This window comes from Acomys russatus, chromosome 9 (assembly GCF_903995435.1).
Source record: "Acomys russatus chromosome 9, mAcoRus1.1, whole genome shotgun sequence".
NCBI lineage: Eukaryota > Metazoa > Chordata > Mammalia > Rodentia > Muridae > Acomys > Acomys russatus.
In genome coordinates, this window is record NC_067145.1 from 33,445,102 (window position 1) to 33,468,294 (window position 23,193).

At 42.5% G+C, this 23,193-nt stretch overlaps 2 pseudogenes; both read right to left on the reverse strand.

The window, feature by feature from the left end:
* The window catches only part of LOC127193881 (zinc finger protein 431-like), a 59,520-nt pseudogene extending 36,855 nt beyond the window's left edge, over positions 1 to 22,665 (reverse strand).
* LOC127193553 (zinc finger protein 431-like) lies at positions 14,768 to 18,069 on the reverse strand (annotated as a pseudogene).
* Positions 22,666 to 23,193: the final 528 nt, after the last annotated feature.

A 23,193-nucleotide genomic window follows, 5' to 3' on the forward strand; every position in this document is an offset into this window, starting at 1 on the left:
AATAAAGCCAAAAAAAAAAAAAAAAAAAAAAAATTGAACATTTTAAGAAAGCACACAAAAATGCGTAAGATCTAAAAATAGAAATAGAAACAATAAAAAAACCCACAAACTTCGGGAGGCAGAGACAGGTGGATCTCTCAGTTCGAGGCCAGCCTGGTCCACAAAGCCAGTTCAGGACAGCCAAGGCTACACAGAGAAACTCTGTCTTTAAAAAACAAAACAAAACAAAACAGAAACAAAAGAAAATTAAAAAGAAAAAGAAAACAGGGAATCCTACAAATGAAAATTTTAGGGTCTTAGAGGAGAGATGGAAGAGAGAATCTCAGGCATTGAGGATACAATAGAAGAAATGGACTCATTGGACAAAGCTAATGTTAAATCTAAAAATTCCTGACACAAAATACCTGGGAAACTTGGGACACTTTGAAAAGACAAAACATAAGAATAAAAGGAATCGAGGAAGGAGAAAAAAATAGCAATGAAAGTCTAAGAAAATATTTTCTTTTCTTTTTTGGGGGAGGGGGTTTCGAGACAGGGTTTCTCTGTGTAGCCTTGGCTATCCTAGACTCACTTTGTAGACCAGGCTGGCCTCTGCCTCCCAAGTGCTGGGATAAAGGGATGCACCACCACCACCCAGCTCAGAAAATATTTTCAACAAAATTCTATAAAAGGAAACTTTCCTAACCTAAACAAGATGCCTATCAAGGTAGAAGAAGCATAGAAAATACCAAACAGACTGGACCAGAAAAGAAAGTTCCCCCTGCCACATAATAATCAAAACACTAAACATACAGAACAAAGAAAGAATATGAAAAGCTACAACGCAAAACAAAAACAAGTAACCTATAAAGGCAGACCTATTACAATTACACCTGTATTCTCAATTCAGACTCTAAAAGCCAGAACGGCTTAGACACATGGACTATAGACTCTAAGAAACTCCAGATGCCAGCCAGCATTACTAGACCCAGAAAAATATCAATCACGATGAATGGAGAAAATAAGACATTGCATGAAAAGCCAAATTTAAACAATATCTATCTATAAATACAATCCTACACAAGATTCTAGAAGGAAAAATCTAACCAAAAGAGGTTGACTACATACATGGAAATATAGAAAATAAGTAATCTTACATTATCAGCAACACCAAAAGGAAGCAGAGCACGTGTACCCGCGCGCATACGTGTACACACACACACACACACACACACACACACACACCACCACCACCACCACCACCACCACCACCACCACCACCATAGCTACAAACAACAACAAAACTCCAGTGTATCGGTATCTCTCAACATCAATGACTTGCAAGCATGGTGGCGCACGCCTTTAATTCCAGCACTCGGATACAGAGGCAGGTGGATCACTGTGACTTGGAGGCCAGCTTGGTCTACACAGGGAGTCTAGGAAAGCCAGGGCTACATAGAAAAACCCTGTCTCAAAAAAAAAAAAAGGACTCAATTCACCAATAAGAAGACACAGGCTTACAGAATGGCTGCTAAAACAGAATCCATCCTTCTACTGCATCCAAGAAACCCAGCTCAGCACCAAAGATAAACACTACCCTATGGTGAAGGGTTGGAAAAGCTCTTCCAAGCAAATGGACCTAAATATCAAGATGGTGTTGTCATTTTAATATCTAACAAAATAGACTTCAAACAAATATTAATCAAAGGTGTTTGAAAAGAACATTACATATTCATTTTTAAAAGTTCACAAAGATAACAGTTTAATTCTTACAAACAGGAGGCTAGCATAACAGTCATCTGAAGGACCTCATCTAGCAGCTGATGAAAACCAATGCAGAGAGCCACAGCCAAATGTCAGGCAAAGCCTAGGGAATTTTACGGAAGAGGGTGAGGAAGGATGAGAGCATCAGAGGTCAAGGTCACAACAAGAAAACCTAAAAATCAACTAACTTGGACCTATCGAGCCTTACAGTGATCGAACCACTAACCAGAGGGCATCCATGGGGCGGATCTAGGACCTCCCAAGCAAATAGAACAGCTGTACAGCTTGGTCCTCATGTGAGATTTCTAACAGCAGGGAACAGGGGCTGTCTGACTCTGTTGCCTGCCTTTGGATCCTTTATCCCTAACTGGGACACCTCAATAGAAGAAGATGCACCCCAGACTACTTGATAGGACAAGTTGTTATACCCATGGGAAGTCTCCTCTGAGAAGAAAGGGAGGAGGCTAAGGGGGGAAGAGAGTTGAGGTGAAAGGGAGGGACTGGGAAGAGAGGAGAAAGAGGTTCCCACTGGGATGTAAAGTAAGTAAATGAATGAATGAATGAAAAAGTGATGGGAGGATACTACAATTCATTTAAAAAAAGTCAGAGCCGGGCATGGTGGCGCACGCCTTTAATCCCAGCACTCAGGAGGCAGAGGCAGTTGGATCGCTGTGAGTTCGAGGCCAGCCTGCCTGGTCTACAAAGCGAGTCCAGGTTGGACAACCAAGGCTACACAGAGAAACCCTGTCTCGAAAAATGGAAAAAAAAAAAAAAAGTCCACCAGATAACATTTCATTCCATAACATCTCAACAAAAGAGCATGGGCCATTGTAAAAGAAACACTTCTGCAACTTGAGTGACACACTGACCCTCACGCAGGGATCGTGGGAGACTTCTGATCTCACTCTCATCAGACAGGTCCTCAGACAGAAACTAAACAGACAAATATTCCAGCTGACTGACATTAAAAATCAAGTGAACCCAACTGATAGTTATTGACCATCCCACACAAATAGAAAAGAATGTATCTTTTCCTCAGAAACTCATGGAACTTCCTCCAAATTGATGACATGCTCCAACACAGTGTAAGTCTCAACACAGACAAGCAAACTGAAGCAAATCCCTGCATCTGTTAGACCACCATGGGTTAAAGCTGGACATCATCAACCATAGAAACAGAAAGCTTAAAAACTCATAGAAACTGAGTAACTTCCAACTGAATGAAAACTTGGGTCAAGAGAGAAATAAATTAAAGACTTTACAGAATTCAATGGAAATAAATACACAGTATATTCAAACTTATGGGACGCAATAAAATTGGTGGTAAGAGGACAGTTGATAGCTTTAGTTGAATACATAAAAAATGGAGATGTCTCTTACAAGCAACTTAACAGCACACCTGAAAGCTCTCGAACAAAAAGAAGTAAGCACACTTTGAAGAAGACAGCAAGGCAGCAAGGTTAGATACACAATTTAAGTAGATCTATAACCTCTAGAAAAATAGAAGAATTCATTATAAAGCTCCGACCAAAAAAAAAAAAAAAAAAAAAAAATCCCAGGTCTGGATGGTTTTAGTGCAGAATTCAAACAGATTTTCAGAGAATTAAGTCCAATACTGCTCAAACTATCCTGCAGGAGCATTATACAACACAGAAGGAACATTATACAATTCATTTTATGAGGCCACAGTTACCATGGTGCCCAGCAAATATATACTCCACAAAGAAAGAGTATTACAGAAATACATATGTAATGTTATATGCTACTGCTATAGTAATTCTATAATACATGAAACACATACAAACTGATATAAAGGTGCGGGGCTGGAGAGATGGCTCAGCGGTTAAGAGCACCGACTGCTCTTTCAGAGGTCCTGAGTCCAATTCCCAGCAACCACATGGTGGCTCACAACCACCTATAATGTGATCTGATGTGCACTGTATACATAATAAGCAAATAAAATCTTTAAAAAATAAGTAAATAAATAAAAATGCTAAATGTTTAAATACATTGTAGAAAGCAAAAATAAAACTGTTACTATCTAAGGCGGCTTATTTGATCAGAAGAAACCAAAGAGATGTGTCTCTTGGCTCAGACTATTACATTTTTATTCAAGAATAATTTGTTGTCACTATTTAATTCAAACAAAACAAGTCAATCTGTTTCATGATCCCATATTTACGTTTTCTTCCAGTATGACTCATTAGCAGAAAGCTTGCATACCATACATAAAAGACTTTCTGCATTTTTATAGTATACTATAATACCATATTTGCTTATCATCTCTATAACAACTCTTGCTACAAAAGTTTGATATTTACTTTTTCTTCTCCACGTAACCCTAAAAGCAACATTAGAAAAACCCTTTGAAGGTGATTGCTTCAACCACATTCTGTGATCTTTCTGCCCTTCACTTTCTATTGCTACTCTAGGGTACACAAGATGGCAGAGGCTCTCACATCTATCTGACGAGAGGACATTAAAGAGTAAAACCAGACGGGAGAAATAAGTGGCTAAACACTGCTTCAACTGTAATTGCTTGCTGTCTCGTGACCAATGCAGCACTGACTGTGAGAGTCCTTTATACGTGTATAATGTTTAACCATTTGCTACTGTCTTCATTCATTTAGCACAAAGTAAGTATGATGTACCCAGCTTGTCCTAAACAAATGGGCATTGGGGTTATTTTAAAACTTAGGCCATCATGAATATAACTCCAATGAGCTAAGAATCCTGATGCTTCTTAAAACTAATTTCAAGGGGATGGAAAATGTACTGAGAAAACTGCTGGGATTCATAACAATTCTGCCATTTTTTAAAATTAATTTCATTTTATGAGAACTCTGTATACTGTAGACACACATAGACATGGACAGAATGAGAATTTGTGGAGAGCAGGGTTTACTGTGTTGTCTGAGGTTGCGTGGGTATAGGTAATATGTCCAAAGGCACCAGAATACATACACTAAGTACATGCGATTTCATACCAACTATCACGGTGCAGCATGGTTTTTACTAATTTTAGCTGGTATCTGTGAAAAACCCCAGCCTACTGTTAACAGAGTTTCACATTCAGATTCATTGTTCAATTCTGGACTATGTTTTGTTTTCACTTCTTGTCTTCTCAAATGAATCATACTTAGCAGGGTAGCTTTTATGTGACCATAACAATGTATTCTGTGCCAATAAACTCTATTCTTAAGTCCTCTTTCTATTTCACATCGGCTTCAGTTTCACATACTTACTGTAGTATGCTTACTTTGTAGCATAAATTCAATATAATGCTAAGAAAATTCCTAATAATTTTAACAATGAAATTGATTGCAAAGCTATATGCCACATGAGGAAAACTGAGAATTATCAATAGGATTATGAAGAAACAGCACACACATTGGCACAATGTGATTTCTGTACTTACCACAAAGCTACAACAATCAAGAATATGTACAGTATTTGTGAAAGAATGAGGGGAATGAGAGAAAAAAACACAAAAACATAAGCCTAAAAATATAGTCAAAATTTCATCAAAATACCTAAGGAAACTCCGCAGGGAAAAATGTGTACTTGAGCAATGTTACCTTTGACTGTATGTGTATACAAATTAAATAGACACGGACTTCACAACTCCTATAAAAATAACTCAAATTGACCCCTAAACTGTTATAATTCTGACCTTCCAGCTACTACTGAGCTCACTACCAAATAAAGAGGCCCCATGCTCTAGAGCTCACTCATTGGTGTCTTTTCCTTCCCACTGACCAACCAGGGTGCAGCCTGAGTGAACTTGTAGGATGTCGTCTCAGCAAGGAGCTACAGAAGCAGGATTGGGCATTCAAAGCAAGGATTAACTACAGGGCCCGAGGAAAGGCTGAGCTACAGGAGGCATTGCTATAAATAGAAACAAATATGAAAGCACTTGAGAAAAAGGAATGGAATTCTCTATGATTGGGAAACTAGATAACAGACACAAAAAAGAGATTAGAGCAGTGATTCATAAAGAAAAATAAATTTAAAAAATAACGCCAACAACTGACTTTTTAGAAGATATATTGATAAAACACACAGGTGCCCTGACTTTGAAAAAGAACAGGCCCTTCCTAGTAGAGTGAATGGCATCATAAGATGTGACTCGCGTTACCGTCTCGCCAGCAAGAACGACGCTGCACACACAGGATCCTTCTGCAGTAAAGCTTTAATGCGTCTTAAGAGGGAGAGCATAAGCTTACGACAAGTAAAATGGAGACCCCAAACAGCAGAAACCCATCCCTTATATAGGAAACTGTTCTCCGCTTAGGATGTGTCAGTCCCTGATTGGCTGTTACTCATCAGGCGATATGACGCCACGGGAGAGGCAGAGCACAACAAGTGGAAAGTTCCTTCGCACATGCGCAGATTACTTGTTTACCAGTTTGGGACACAGGATGTCAGCGCCATCTTGTAATGGCGAATGTGAGTGCGGCCTCTCACAATAAGATAGTGTTTGGCCTTGCCCCTATGTACAACGCTAGCTGCACATAGCTAACCTGTGTCTGTACAGCCAAAGGCCTATGTTTCAAATCTCTGAGCTGAGTGCCAACAAGGATCGCACATATTCACAGAGGAAAGTCCCTTATTTGGAAATACGATGTTCACTTGCTTAAGCTATCCTACCCTAACTGTACACCCTCCAATGTGGCCTGATTCTATTCACATGCACGAATTAACACATGCTGAGAAAGTACAAAATCACTCACCCTGCCTCAATCACGTTCTTCTTCATAACGGTGACCCCTGCAGCCGACTCTCTTAGACCTGGGCAACCTACTTGTGACCTACCTTGTTTGACCTTGCACTGTACACAGTGAACTGTTCCTCCTGTTCTGGTCTGAAGGCAGAAGCCATGCTCTGTATGCAAATCCTTTTCCTCATACCGAAATGGACAGCTCATTACATGACTCAATGAGTAATTTTAAAACACTGTTGTGCTCCAGCCCTTTACTTTAAAATTTTAAGGATTTTTATCAAAAGGACAGAATGAGCCAGAAAATGAGAAAGAGCCAGAAGTTTAGAAAAGATTGTTGGAGTTAGTTTTAGACTAAGCAGAGCAATTTCGGGCCGAGAGAGAAGCCACATTAAATAAGTCAGCTGGGAAAGAGTTTGAGCCAGAACAGCTGAGCTGAGCCAGCCAGCCCAGAGCTCAGAAAGAACAAGGAAGGGTGAGCTCATTAAGCAACAAGGCTCAGAGGCTGAAAACATTCTAGGCCTAGGTGAGACTGTAGAGAGACTAGAAGCTTCCATGACTCTGCCTAGGCCAGAAGGAAACAGTAGGCCTCCCGGACAACAATTGAGACAGGAGAATAAAATTACTTTTACAACACACAAATGTTAAGTGCTAACGGCAGAACTTCAGACGATACTAGAGAAACTAGGGCTCTCCGAGTTCGGCATCCTACCCAGGACGTTTCTACACACAAGCCTCTGTTCCCAAAGCTTAGTGCAGATGCAGCTCCCATAGTGAAGTCATTCAAAGGCCACAGTGGAATCCAGGGAGACTAGGACAAGGGAACTCACAGGTGGCCGCCTCTGGCTGCTGCTCACCGCCCAGCCCCACCAGGGACAACCCAGCCCATAAGCTCCCTCTGCTCAAGCATCTCTCCTCCCCTGTGCTCACCATATCGTAACTTCCAAGCTTTCCAGAGCTCCCTTCACAGCACCCAGCGGCGCTCAGCAACGGAGCGGAACCTGCAGCAAAGCACCCGGAAGAACCCGCCTCCTCTTCTGATTGGCAGGTCCGCCTGAAGGTCCTGATTGGCCAGTGACTCTTGAGTGACGTGAGCACCTCCCATGGGGTTGGAGTGCGCGGAAGGCACACAGCATACTGATTCCAGGCCGGGCAGTGCCAGACCTTTTCCAGATCTGCAAGGATTTGCAATTCAGTATCACTTATGCCTGTCCTCCAATAGCCTACCCGCCAGCCTTCCCAAACAACCCTGGGGAGTATCTACCACTCTGCTCAGCATTCTGCTCCTCCCTTTGTGCTCACCAGCTCGCCTATGCTCACCAGCTCCAGACATCGGAGTTTTCTTTTACTAAGTAGCTATCATCCGTATGTCTGTCCGTCTGTCTATCTTCTATCAATCTATTATCTGTCTATCATCTATCTACCTGTCTTGTCTTTCTATCTATCTATCATCTATCTATGTATCTAATCACTTTGCAGCCCCCTCCCTCCTCTCCTCCTAGTGCCACCCTCAGTCCCCACTGTTGGGAAATGGTCTGATGTATTTTGATGCTAATTACTGCTTGCTGACTCTGTGATCCACCTTTTGCTTAATAAAAGACCATCCCACCTGGGCTGGGCAGGAGAGAGGTGTGGCTAAGGTTCCAGAAGGAGAGAGAGGAATCCTGGGAAGGAGAGGAAGACGGACCAAGAGGAGGAAAGAGGGTCCTGAGAGGAGAGGGGGAGAAGCACATGGCAAGCCTGCATGGAGTTTTGGCCCAAATGAAAAACATTAACACACAGTTGAGACTATAGATAGGAGGTAATTTGATAGAAGTTATTAGAAACAGATGACATGGGATTGAGCCAGGGATCCGTTGCCTGCCCCACTATGGGAAGCAGTTTAGAAGATTAATGTCTGCCCTGCCCCATGAAGACCTTCAGAAATGTCAAGCACCTCTGGCCCCTGGCATTTCAGATAAGAGACACAGGATCTCATACTTTGAAAGGTGAATCAAGATTTGACTGACCTGGGCCGGGCGTGGTGGCGCACGCCTTTAATCCCAGCACTCGGGAGGCAGAGGCAGGCTGATCGCTGTGAGTTCGAGGCCAGCCTGGTCTACAAAGAGAGTCCAGGACAACCAAGGCCTGCCAAGCCAAGAGAAACCCCGTCTCGCAAAAAAAAAAAAAAAAAAAAAAAAAAAAAAAAAAATTGGCTGACCTGGAGGCTCTGGTCAGCATGAGGACACATCCATGTCACATTTTACAAGCTGGAGAAGCTGCACTCAGCCATTTATTATTCATCCCACTCCTGCTTCCTGAGAGTGTTTGATATCCGTATTTTGGTAGAAAAATATGCACATAAATTTGCAAATTTGAAACAATTTAAATGAACAGACACATGCCAGGTAAGTGATTATATCAAAAACTCTAAAATAAAAAATTAATAGACTATAAAAATTTACCTGGGAATGAGAATTTTTGCTGTATTTTAATTTTTTTTGTGTTTGTTGCTGCTATCAAAAACAGCAATAAAAACTTCAGGGATTCATTATTTTCTTGTATATAAAATCTACCGAAAGCTCATTGCACAGCTCCCGTGGTCCATGGAAGCTGACCTCTTCTGAGTGACCTCCCAGTAAACCAGCTTCCCCTTCACGTATGTCACTCGCAGCACATTTCTTTCCCTGCCCTTTAAACATGTACAGTGAGGTGAAATATCTGTTTGTTGCGGCTGCTTGTGTCTTTGCTTGTCAACACCTAGCAGAGCGCGCTCATGTGTAAACAGCCCAGGATTCCGTGCAGTCCTGAGGGTTTATGTGCTAACAAGTTCTGGTCCATGTTCTGTACCTGTTTTCTTTTAATCCGATGTTGTGTTTTTTCTCTTCTTTCTCTTTGTTGTTGCTTGTTTCTTAGAGACTTTCAGTTTGGCCATATGGATAGAAATGGCTATGTAAGCACCTTGCTGATGGTTTTTTGTTTTGTTTTGTTTTTTTGGGTTTTTTTTGGTTTTTTTTTTGTGTGTGTGTGTGTGTGCTGATGGTTTTGCTGGTAGTTTTCTACTTTGATATTTCTAATTTGGAGAGATGGGGAGTGACTTAATTAGCTGCAAAAAACATACCGAAAAGCACCTGTCATTTTCTGATGCTGACATTCTCCCATTAAATGTCTTATTTTATTTTATAAATCCTGTATTTTGAATTTATTGAGATTTACTTTTATTCTTAACTATTGAATATCATTTCCCACCTCAACATTATAACACATAGTGTTCTCAAATAATGTTACAATATGTATATTTGTAGTTTTATAATACATACTTTAATAATTTTAATAGGTAATTGTGAGATGATACGGTTGTTCACTAGTTAGAGGCACTTGCTCACAGGCCTGACAAGTTGAGTTTGAACTCAGGAGAGGCCCAATTCCTGAGAGTTGGCTGACTTCCACATGCAATTATTGAAGATATTTAAAGTAATTGACACTAGTACTTTTTCAGTTTTAAAAATTCATTAACATATTCATATGAGTGTAGAATGAATTTTAGGGTTTGTTTTTTTTTTAAGCCAACATTCGCTTCCTTTCTCCCCCTCATCTCCCTCTGAAACACTTCTGCCCAATCAGTCTACATGAGGCAGGTCCTCAGGGCAACAGGATGTGTGGCTGATGCCCCTCACCATAGGTGAATAAGAAGCAAACAGAGAAGGAGAAAAAAGGAAACAAGAGAAACCCTCCAGGGCACGTTCCCAGTGACTTGGTACATCTAGCTAGCTTAACTGATGAAGTGGGGCGGGTTCATTTCCTCTTAACCACCAACAGGCTTCTGGCTTGGCAGGATGGCACTGGCACCACCGATGGTGGCCAGAGACAAAAAAGCCAAATCAACAGTCTTAACAGTACAGTTGTACTGAATACATCAAAGCAACAGTACTTTTTGCTAGACAGACATATTAAGGACGCCAGTGGCATGGTCCAGTTCATTAGCAGCATTTTGGACAGTGCAGCACCAGTAAGTAGCTCAGATCAATTGCAGAGGGATGAAGGGAAGGAGGCAGAAGAGAAACCAGCACTTCTTTACCTTTGATCCTAGAAAGAACAGGTAATCATTGCCTGGAGGGAAGAAGGGATCAGCTTCCTCCCACTGCTTTCTCCTGTCTCATTCAGTCAGCCTATTAGAGACCCACAGGGGCAAAGGTCCCTCAAGGAGTTCTTTGGGACACTTTGCCTTGTCAGTGATGGAGAAAGTATTCTTGGCCTCTAGTGTTAGTGGAGGTATTAGTAGGTTTATGACCTGGAATAATGCTTTTTAGAGAATTTCCCTGGCACTTAATACCCTGGAGAGGTGGCTCAGAGGTTAAGAGCACTGCCTGCTCTTACAAAGGTCCTGAATTCACTTCCCAGAAAACACATGGCGGCTCACAACCTTCTACAGTGAAATCTGGTGCCCTCTTCTGGCCCGCAAAGTGATCTTTTCATTCTCTGGATTCTTGCAGAGTAACACGACCCAATCCATGAAATACATCTTAGTGGTAAAACCAACTCAGTAAAATGATTTTTCTGAGAACTGAAGAAATAGCACATAACATAAAAGGAAGTAGTAAATTAACGTAGCTTTACAAACAACCAGACGACTCAGATATTAAAATGTCATGCGAAGAGAATATGTATAGGGATAGAAACAGATGGCTCTGGAGTTCAAAGCTGGTGCCTTTCACAGAGGACCCAGCGTCAGTTACCAGCTGGCAACCCTTATAGCTCAGGTACAAGACATATATATATATAACTTTGGTCTCCTGGTACACAAACACACGGGGGTGGGTGCGCGAGCGTGCACACACACACACACACACACACACACACTAAATGAATAAATAAAATCTAAAGCAAACACAAAATTAAAAAATTAAGACCATGTACATAAACCCTTTATTGGAAAGAACCCACAAGCAACATCCTAGAGTTCAATACAGAGACAGTGGTCATGTAGGAGATACTTATGTATGGGTAGTTAAGAAAAAGAAGGGTACCAAGAAGAGACTTGATACCCTATGAGCATATACAGGGGGAGGTAATCCCCCTCAGGAACAGTCATAGGGGAGGGGAATAATGGGAAAATGGGGGGGGGCGTGGGAGGATACAAGGGATGGGATAACCATTGAGATGTAACAATAATAATTTTTAAAAATTAAAAAAGAAAAAGAAAAAGAAGGGTCTGTATTAAGTACTCAGGGTGTTTCATTCCTTTTCCTATTGCCCATCTGCACACATGAATACTCACATGTGCAAGTATGAACGTAAATTATTTTATTTTTTCATTTTTCATTTGTGTAGCCTTGGATATCCTGGACTCGCTTTGTAGACCAGGCTGGCCTCAAACTCACAGCAATCCACCTGCGTCTGTCTCCCGAGTGCTGGGATTAAAGGCATGCACCACCACCGCCCGGCTGAACACAAATTTTTTATTTAGTCTTTAACATGATAGCTATTCTCATTTATTCATTGACAGAGTTCAATAGCAGCAAGAGAAAATCTGTTGTGGCCTTAAATTTGCATCGTGCTTTTTGTGTCAGAGTTCCATTCAAGTGCCACGGAATTCTCTCCCCACAGCCCATTCTCTGCTTGTGGGCTGCTTTCTCTTCGGCCTACCGCTGGATATCATCAGTATTATGGACTACGGAATCGTTACAGCTGACAAGGCTGGAGGCTACATAGAAGAGCTATATGAAAGGTCCCAAAGCGATATGGGAAACCAAGAACAGATAGGAGAGAGCAAAGAGCAGGAGGCCAGCAGCGGAGGGCGTCTACTCCCTACTGTGCAAGAGCCCAAGGATGGATCAGAAAAGAAGAAAGACATCACAGATAAAAAAAACCTTTGATAAGATTTCAAATTGCTGAAGTCTATCTGATTTGCTTGTTGGTGTTTAGAGCACAGATACAGTATTTGTTTATGGGACTATTAAAAGGACCTGACCAGAAATCATATAACTACTTAGAGTGAAAATGGGCCAATGTCTTAGTGAGAAATAATGAGGGTAGGAGCTGAATGTGAGAATGATAAAGATCCTATTGCTCTCGGCTAAAGAGGGGGAAACGGGGATGGTTTTGGAAACTAAACACTTGGTTCAGGAAGGCCATCACCACACGCTCATAGTTACCACCCAGCAACAACTTTATACAGCTGGTGAATTCCGGTGAAATAAGTGAGAGGGGCAGAGGGCAGGGAACCCTTTGATGACATCTACTCAGCTCACTCTGGGGACAGAGGGTCAAGGAATCTAGAAGAGAAAGAATACATCCAGCATGCAAACTTCACAGACTCTATAATGGTTTGTATTGGGTTGGAAATACAGCTCTGGGACTCGGTTCTTAACTAGCATGTATTAATCTCTGGGTAAAACTCCCAATACTGTAAAAATAATTCCTAAAATAATAAAGTGTTTTATATTGATTTTTAAATTTCTTGGTCATATCTGACCCTGATCCTGACTCCCAGAACCTGACACCTTCCGTTTTGGTGTACGAGTGTGTGATTTTTGTCAAGTGCAAATAGTTGTGTCACCACCACCACCACCTTGAAGCCTGAAGAACTAGTTGAGCACGACAGTGAAGCCCTGTTACACGTGCACTTGCAAGATAGAAGCAGGAGCTCAAAGCCAGCCTGGGCTACATGTGACTTTGTATTAAACAAACAAAAACTAAAACCATACAGAACAGACCCCCCAAAACAGTGATGTGCTAGCCAGCACTTCCTTTTCTCAGGGCCAGGGTCATGACTGTTCCTAACCACAACTTCTGTTATTCTTTGGTTCCCCAAAATATAATGCCTGTTCCTAACCACAGAAACAACAAACAAATAGATATAATTGCTTAGATGGGAAAACCTATATTCTGGGTTTTTTTTGTTTTTGTTTTGTTCGAGACAGGGTTTCTCTGTGTAGCCTTGGCTGCCCTGGACCTGCTTTGTAGACCAGGCTGGCCTCAAACTCACAGCGATCCACCTGCCTCTGCCTCCCGAGTGCTGGGATTATAGGCGTGTGCCACCACGCCCGGCTGAAAACCTATATTCTTATCAACTGACATAAATCAACTACATAAGGAAAGCTTGAAAGCTCCTATACTTAAAGCCTGATTGGTGGAAATATGTCGCTGTAATTTGGCACAAATATCGGTGGTCTTCTCTCTCTCTCTCTCTCTCTCTCTCTCTCTCTCTCTCTCTCTCTCTCTCTCTCTCTGTCTCTCTCTCCCTCTCCCTCCCTCTCTCTGTTTGTTTTTGAGACAGGGTTTCTCTGTGTAGCACTGATTGTCCTGGACCAGCTTTGTAGGCCAGGCTGTCCTGGAACTTGCAGCAATCCCCGGGCCTCTGCCTCCCAAGTGCTGGGATTAAAGGTGTGTGCCATCATGCCCGGCATTTTGGTGGTTTTCAAGTATAAAAACTGTGTGTGGGGGTGAAGGGGAGGGGATCAGCTCAGTTTCTGAGTATGTTCTGTGGTCAACAGCCTCATTTCAATAAATTATTGTCATTTGAATTGACTTGATGTTTGAGTTGTTGGATCTTGGCAGCATCCTTTACTCAGAGGCTTTACCACATTGCTTTCATTCATAAAATTTCTCTCCAGTATAAATACTTTCATGATGTGCAAAGGACTCACCATATTAAACACATTCACATGGTTTCTCTACAATATGATTTCTTCTATGCCTTTGAAGATGCCTGTCCCATGCAAAGGCTTTACCACATTACTTACTGTTGCTTTTTATTTATTTATTTATTTTCCCAAGACAGGGTTTCTCTGTGTAGCCTTTGCTATCCTGTACTCACTTTATAGACCAGGCTAGCCTCGGACTCACAGTGATCAGCCTGGGATTAAACATGTGTGCCACCACACCCAGCTACTGTTGCTTTTTAACAAAGTCCCATCATTCAATTATACTAATGAAGACTCAGGAGCCAGATGCTGTGGTGAAAGCTTACTAGCTCAAAGAGGCAGAGAAAGCACCCAGATGACATTAAAGAGTCCCCCCTTCTCCATGCTGTCTAAATACCCTTCAAACTCAATGTCCCTCCTTTCTACTTCCTGTGCATCTCTCTATCCACACCCCTGACTTACTCTTACTGTTTGTTTGTTTGTTTGTTTTACTGTTCACTCTGTCAATTGGTTGCTTGCTCCACCTCCTGACCTATGGTTGCCTTTATTCAATACTGTTTACAATAAACAGAAAATACTTGGATTGAAGGTGTGTGCTAGGGCCAAGCCACACCACAACAATCTGTTTACAATAAGCAGAAAGCTCTAGGATTAAAGGATGAGCCACACCACTAGAAACAAGCTTTTCCAGTACATAATCTGGGGTTCCCAGTGTGATCAAATACCCTGCAACAGCTTACGTTCACAGGCTTGCCCTCATGTATGTTTCCTTTTATGTACTTGGAGATGACTGCGGTGTGCAAAGGCTTTACCACATTGGTTACATTCATAAGGTTTCTCTCCAATATGTGTTCTCTTATGTGTTAAGAGACCACTGTGCTGTGAAAAGGCCTTGCCACATTGATTACATTCATAGGGTTTCTCTCCAGTGTGTGTTCTTTTATGTATTGGCAGATGACTGTAACTTGCAAAGGCTTTCCCACATTGATTACATACATAAGGTTTCTCTCCAGTGTGTGTTCTTTTGTGTATTTGAAGATTACTGTGACGTGTAAAGGCTTTACCACATTCGTTACATTCATAGGGTTTCTCTCCAGTGTGTGTTCTCTTATGTATTTTGAGATAACTGTGTTGTGCAAAGGCTTTACCACATTGATTACACTCATAGGGTTTCTCACCAGTATGTATTCTTTTATGTATTCGGAGATGACTGTGACATGCAAATGCTTTACCACATTGATTACATTTATAGGGTTTCTCCCCAGTGTGTGTTCTTTTATGTATTTGGAGATTACCATTATGTGCAAAGCCTTTACCACACTGGTTACATTTATAAAGTTTCTCTCCAATATGTGTTCTCTTATGTATTTGGAGACTACTGTGACATGTAAAAGCTTTACCACATTGGTTACATTCGTAAGGTTTCTCTCCAGTATGTGTTCTTTTATGTATTTGGAGATTACCATTATACGCAAAAGCTTTACCACATTGGTGACATTCATAAGGTTTCTCTCTTGTATGTGTTCTTTTATGTATGTGAAGATGATTGTGATATGCAAAAGCTTTATTACACTGGTTACATTCATAGGGTTTCTCTCCAGTGTGTGTTCTTTTATGCATTTTAAGGTAACCGTGTTGTGAAAAAGCCTTACCACATTCATTACATTCATAAGGTTTCTCTCCAGTATGTGTTCTAATATGTATTTGGAGATGACAGTGTTGTAAAAAGGCTTTCCCACATTGATTACATTCATAGGGTTTCTCTCCTGTATGAATTCCTTCATGCCTTTGAAGAGAAATGTGACGCGCAAAGGCTCTACCACACTCATTACATTCATAGGGTTTCACTCCAGTATGTGTCCTTTTATGCTTTCTGGGATGACTGTGAGGTGCAAAGGCTTCACCATACTGAATACCTTCATAGGGTTTCTCTCCTGTATGACGTCTTTCATGCCTGCAAAGATAATTGGTACATGTGAGAGCTTTACCACATTCATTACACTGATGAATCCTTTTATCTCTATGAATTCATTAGACAAGCTGGTCTAATGGTAAAGAGAAATCAGATCTTACGGTCTTATCACGTTGTTTACACTCATGGTGTCCCCTTCATTATGTGTTCTTTTGCATCTCTGACTAAACCTGTGATGGCGAGCGAACCCATCATGGCTCATATTTATAGCATCCTTCTTCTATATCAGGTTTTTCCATATATTTGAAGAGAACTGGAAGAACTCCGAGCTTTACCACATTGATTGTATTCATAAATTTTCCTATAGTGTGTATCATATACTACATTTGCTGAGTGAGCCAGGATGAACAGAAGAATTTCCACATTCCTAGCACTCACAGGGTTTTCTGCAGTGTGAGTTTGTGGATGTTCCCAATAAAGTTGGGAAACCAATTAATATTAAACTTGTATCCCACTCAGGAAACCTACACTAAGTGGGAACTACTACTATATATCTTCTAATTATTCTGGGGGAGAAAGAGAGCGCGAAAGAGACAGAGACAGAGAGAGAGAGAAGGAGAGAGAGGTTGCTACTTTCAATATCCCTGCGCTCACATGCATCCATTGGCACATATGATATAACTACTAAAAGAATAACAAATGAAAGGTTTCCACATTGCTTTCACACAGGTTGGCTTTTTGTTCTTCATAGACATGTGGTATTGGGATTAAGGTTCTTCCACAACAACATTCTTAACTCTCATCAACTGTCCCCTCATTAAATTTAGCAGTATTACTACAAGGATATGAGTAATACCAGCTTTGCTATGGACTATTTGCTTATTAGAAGGTTTTGGACATATACATATGTGTATATACATATACACTATTCAATGTGTATACCTTTTGAAATATCTAAGTGGTATGAGACACAATGGCATAGCTCTACTGGAGCTATGATTCAAGTGGCATTGTTTGTTTCTTCTTAGAAGAATGTCTTACACAGGCCAGGCTTGGTGGTGCACGCCTTTAAGCCCAGCACTTGGGAGGCAGAGGTAGGTGGATTGCTGTGGGTTCAAGGGCAGGCCGAGCTACAAAGTGAGTCTAGGATAGCCAAGGATACACAGAGAACCCTGTCTCAAAACCCAAAAGAAGGAGGAGGAGGAGGAGGAAGAGAAGGAAGAGGAAGAGGAGGAAGAGAAAGTCTACAAACACAAATCAGATATCTGACATTGAGGGACATGGTTCTGTAAAAATTGAATAATCATTGATACACTTAAAGCTGTGCTTTTTTACAGTGTTGCTTTTCTTTTCTTTTGCTTTTTTCAAGGCTGTGTTTCTTTCTGTAGCCCTGTCTGTAAACCAGGCTGGCCTCAAACTCACAAGGATCTTCCTGCCTCTCCCTCCCTAATGCTGGGATTAAAGGCATACACCACCACCTGGTACTGTTGCTTTTCTTTCAAACTTCCAGGACACAAGGCCTGGCGTGGTGGCTGATGCCTTTAATTCCAGCACTAAGGAGGCAGAAGCAGGCAGATCTTTGTGAGTTTTTAGGCCAGCGTGGTCTACAAAGTGAGTTCAGGACAGCCAAGGCTACACAGAGAAACCCTGTCTCACAAAAAAACAAATCAAACCAATCCAAACAAACAAACAAACAAACAAACAAAAAACCCTTCCAGAACAATTTAAGATTTCTTCAGAAACATATTTGCATCAGTCTGTAGATGAAAATTACCTTCCATGTCTTCTACGATGCTGAAAATGTTTCTCAGTATTGTGGGCTTCCCAACGGTAGCCTAAAATACCATACCAGAAAACATATGATATATTAGTGGAAATTAGGCAAAATTTAAGTTACTATCTTCAGTGAATCTTATAACCATGCCTGGTTTATTCATCCCCTTCTTCCTCATTCTCAAGTGAAATTACAGAAGAGTATCATTAACAAACAGTTGTCCCCTTATTGTAAAAAGCAAAAGAAAATCCACAGTCTTACCTACAATAGTGAGGTTCCTGTAGGTCTCCAGCATCACATCTTTGTAGAGAGTCTTCTGGGAAGGATCCAGCAAAGCCCATTCTTCCCGAGTGAAGCTCACATGCACATCATCATAGGTCACTGCACCCTAAAATATCCCATATATGTGTTCAACAGAAAGTATGAAACTGACAACACTGTAAATGTCTGCTTCACTCACAATGTATTCATATAATTCTGGTGCCTCCTCCCCTTATTCCCTGACACAGAAGTCTTAATGAAATCATCAAGTCACTTCTGAAAGAAACTCATTAATGAAGTTCACCTCTGTCCTTTCTTTGCCCTTTGAATAGGATGTAGCCTTGCAAGAGAAATGCCAGTTGACACAGGGGCAAGCCAACAGATCCTCAGTACTGAGCACACATTAGGGAAATGGTGTGAACAATTACTACCTACAAAATGATGGGCAAGCTGGGTGTATTTGCTCATGCCTTTAACACCGCAGCTCAGGAGGCAGAGGCAGGTGTGTGCCATTGAATTGGATGCCAGCTAGGTCAACCCAACGAGTTCCAGGACAGCAAGAGGTACATGTTAAGACCCTCACTCCCCTGCAAAAATCACTCAAACAAGAAGATAGAAAGAACTCAGAGGTCTTTACCGAAGTTCCTACAAAGAATTAGACATTCACTCCAGTTCTGTATTCATCTTGCAGAACCTGAAGTGCCTCAGTTAAACCTGTAACATTAATAAGATTTTACTAAAAAGGAATGCATGTTTAAGCAGTTATGAATGGACAGATGAAAATATTAGCAATATAGATGTCGATCATGCATAAGCAACATATGGCAGGAGAGAGGGCACAGCAATTAAGAGCCCTTGCTGGTCTTGCAAATAATTGGGATCTATTGCTAGTCTTTCCATGGGGGCTCACAAGTGTCCAAATGTCAAGTTCAAGAGTTCTAAGGCCATCCTCTGACTACTGTGAGTACCATGCACATGATATACATATTCATTGTCCTGGGGAGCGACAGACTGGCATCAAGGTGACCTCATAACATAGCTTTTCTCATAAACATCTTTATAAAAGGTTGACAATGCAGCTGTCCTGGTATTAATATGCCTTCCCTAGGAGATATTGCTCCGCACACAAAAGATTAGGAACAATTTCTTTTAATCACAGCATACATTCATCTCTGGCTAACGCTCAAAGAAGGGACAGCAGAGGAAAAACTTTGCATTCTGCCTATGCTGTCACCTTAAGTCTCTTTTAGGCTCAGGCCCCAAGTTATGATTTGAACAATTTAAATATGGACTGGAGACTGACAGTCTATCTGCTTACACACATGGGAGATTTGCACAGCCAAGATATTCCCAGACTAATTCCTTAAGTACACCAGTACCCTGAAGCAGCAGGTCACGGTTCAATGACAGGGTCCTGAGTTGAAGGTGCCAGAAGATGAGAAAATAGGAAAAGGAAACAGTAGAAAGTACACAAGCTAGGGTGGGAAGGTCTTGCACACGCTCTGTCTTGTACCAAGTAAGATTCTTTTTTTTTTTTTTTTTTTTATTTATTTAAGTATATAGTATTTCACCTTCATATATGCCTGCGTGCCAGAAGAGGGCACCAGATCTCACTATAGATGGTTGTGAGCCACCATGTGGTTGCTGGGAATTGAACTCAGGACCTCTGGAATAGTAGTCAGTGCTCTTAACCTCTGAGCCATCTCTCCAGTCCCCTATACCAAGTAAGATTCTTTTTTTTTTTTTTTTTTTGGTTTTTCAAGACAGGGTTTCTCTGTGTAGCCTTGACCATCCTGGACTCGCTTTGTAGACCAGGCTGGCCTCGAACTCACAGCGATCCACCTGCCTCTGCCTCCCGAGTGCTGGGATTAAAGGCGTGCGCCACCATGCCCGGCTCCAAGTAAGATTCTTAAGAATAGCATCGTGTACCCTATGAGCATATACAGGGGGGAGGTAATCCCCCTCAGGAACAGTCATAGGGGAGGGGAATAATGGGAAAATGGGAGGGAGGGAAGAATGGGAGGATACAAGGGATGGGATAAACATTGAGATGTACCAAGAATAAATTAATAAAAAAAATTAAAAAAAAAAAAAAAAAGAATAGCATCGTGGCAGCCTGGTCTACAAAGTGAGTGCAGGACAGCCAAGGCTGACGCAGAGAGATCCTGTCTTGGGGTTGGGGGGTATTGGAGGTGAAAGAATAGCATCTTGTATACTAGGGAAAGAAATGGGAGACTTTTAGGAAGTCAGCAGAAACTATCATACAATGGGACAAACTCAGGAATCTCAAAACAATACTGCACAAGGGGAACGCAGGGTATCACAGAAACATTACTGACCAAGCCTACAGTGGCTATGGGACTGATAACCACTGGGAAGAGCTGGGTTCTCAGGGTCTGAAGTAACCCCTCTCCACAAGTTCTGGACGCAGACCATTACCAGCTCTCCCAGGCATATTCCTGGCTTTAGAGAAAGAGCTCTGTTTTATTCTTCTTACACTGGGGTCTTGGGGAATGCTCCCAGGCTGTTACTGGCGCCGCCAAGCATGTCCCTGGGTGTGAGAAGGAGCTATGTCATTCTTCACAGATGAGGGCCTCATAGAAAGCCTTGCTTGATCAGGCTAGCCCTCAACACGACAGTGTTTTTCCTTCTCAAAGAGCTGCTGCCTGGTGTAGTCTTGCCCATGGGGCAGAACTATGCTTTTCTCTTTAAGAAAGCTGGACCTTTATGGCACACCAGACCTTAATGTTGGTTGTGACCCTGTAATGCCCCCTTGAGCAGCTTGTTAGAAGCCTGCTCTTTGATATGAGGACGGGCCTAGCAGCTGATTATAAGTCAGAGCTGTCTCCTTATTAAGGTTTGGAGCCAAATGTCTGGGCAATCCTGATGAACAAACACGCGTATCCTAGCATCCTAATCTCCAGCAGGCACGGATAGCATACTACTCCTCTGTGGGGTGTTGTAGAGGCAGCCCTCCCTCAGCTAGACTCTACTTGGTGTCCCTTATTTCCTAAGCCCTGGTGAATCCTCCACATCATCAGCTCTACTCTTCTACATCACAGTTGAGTGCTACCCAACACCTGAGGTGCCTTTAACAACCTCCACACATTATCTCCAAACGGGTCTTACGCCCTGTAGAGGAATGTTGATTCAGAACCAGGCTGTTCTGGCAAGAGATCACATCGAAAGATCTTCTAGGTCTGTGTGATCTGGCTGGAATACAAAGGCGCATTTAATCCTGGAGACAGAGGCAAGCAGATCTCAGTCCACAGCCAGCCTGGTACAGAGCAAAGATCAAGTCAAGAAAAGCTTAGGTCCAGGCGTGGTGATAAATCCCAAACAAAGGAAAAGCTAGTTTGTAGAAGGAAGTTACCCATGTTTTAAAGTGAGAGTTCGAGGCCAGCCTGGTCTACAAAGCCAAGGCCACAGGAGAAACCCTGTCTCAAAAAAACAAAAACAAAACAAACAAAAACAAAACAAACCCGATAGTGATATCTAATTCAGCTGAGTGGCAGGAAAGGTGACAAATCAGAGTCCATTTGACAGAATAGGACACACAGTTTTTCAGAGAGGAGGCAGTTTTACCCAGACAGTAGTAGAGAGATGGGTTGCAGAGAGAGAGAATTCAGGTAAAGACCGAATGAACCAGAGAATGAGAAAGAGCCAGAAGTTTAGAAAAGATTGTTGGAGTTAGAGACTAAGCAGAGCAATTTCGGGCCGAGAGAGAAGCCACATTAAATAAGTCAGCTGGGAAAAGAGTTTGAGCCAGAACAGCTGAGCTGAACCAGCCTGCCCAGAGCTCAGAAAGAACAAGGAAGGGTGAGCTCATTAAGCAGCAAGTCTCAGAGGCTGAAAATATTCTAGCCTAGGTGAGATTGCACAAAGGCTAGAAGCTCCCAGAACTCGACCTAGGCCAGCAGAAGAAGACAGTAAAATTACTTTTACAACACACAAATGTTAAATGCTAAAGGCAGAGCTTAGAAGAGCCCTACACTCGGGACGGGGGTGGATCGCTGTGAGTTCGAGGCCAGCCTGGTCTACAGAGTGAGTCCAGGACAGACAAGGCTACACAGAGAAACCTTGTCTCGAAAAACCAAAAAAAAAAAAAAGGGGGGGGGGGGAGGGGGCTAGAGAAACTAGGGTTCTCCGAGTTCGGCATCCTACCAAGGAAGTTTATAAACACAAGCCTTTGTTCCCAAAGCTTGGAGCCGCTCCCATAGTGAAGTCATTCAAAGGCCACAGTGGAATCCAGGGAGACTAGGACAATGGACCTTACAAGTAGCCGCCCTGGCTGCTGCTCACCACCCAGCCCCAGGGACAACGCACCCCCATGAGCTCCCTCTGCTCAAGCATCTCTCCTCCCCTATGTGGGCAGTGACCCTGTGCTCACCATATCGTTACTTCCAAGCTTGCGTGAGCTCCCTTGACAGGACCCAGCGGCGCCCAGAGACCATCACACTGAACAATTTTTAGCGGGTTCAGCAACGGAACGGAACCTGCAGCAAAGCTCCCGGAAGAACCCGCCTCCTCTTCTGACTGGCAGGTCCGCCTGAAGGTCCTGATTGGAGGCTGCAGCAGGAGGGGTGCACGTCTGTATCTGCCCAACCCCTGGAAAACGGATCAAGAAAGCCAGATTCTCAGAGCGTGTCTGCCGGGAGTATTCTGCTTCAAGGCCGAAGGTGGCGGAAGCCTGTACAGCTGCAGCCCCGTGTTGTGGGGAAAAAAAAAAAATCTGTCGGTTTTAAAAGACTGTCTTTGGTGGGAACCTGTTGTGATTGCCCAAGGCTCTGGAATCCTGGATTAGGTTTTAGCCTGTAAGGAGCCAGGATTAGCGTTTGTTTGTTTTTGGCTTGGAGGAGGGAGCCAAGAGGTTATACTGTGCCTCCTCTGGTTTCTTGGCATATTCTTGGATAGTGTATCTATGTGGCTCAAAGGAAAGAGAAACAGGAAGCGGTATCTCAGCTTTGGAGGTTGAAGGCATGGGGGTTGGGAAAGAAATGCGAGTTGCCATGGTGATCTGTCCCGCCCCCAATGGTGGCGGCTTCTTGTGGAGGGCAGGCTCGGTGGCCAAAGGGAGAAGGGGGCGGGGGGAGGGGGCCTTTATAGTTGAGCCCTCCAGAGCACAGAGCAGTTGTGCAGAGCGGAGAGTTGAGGGCCC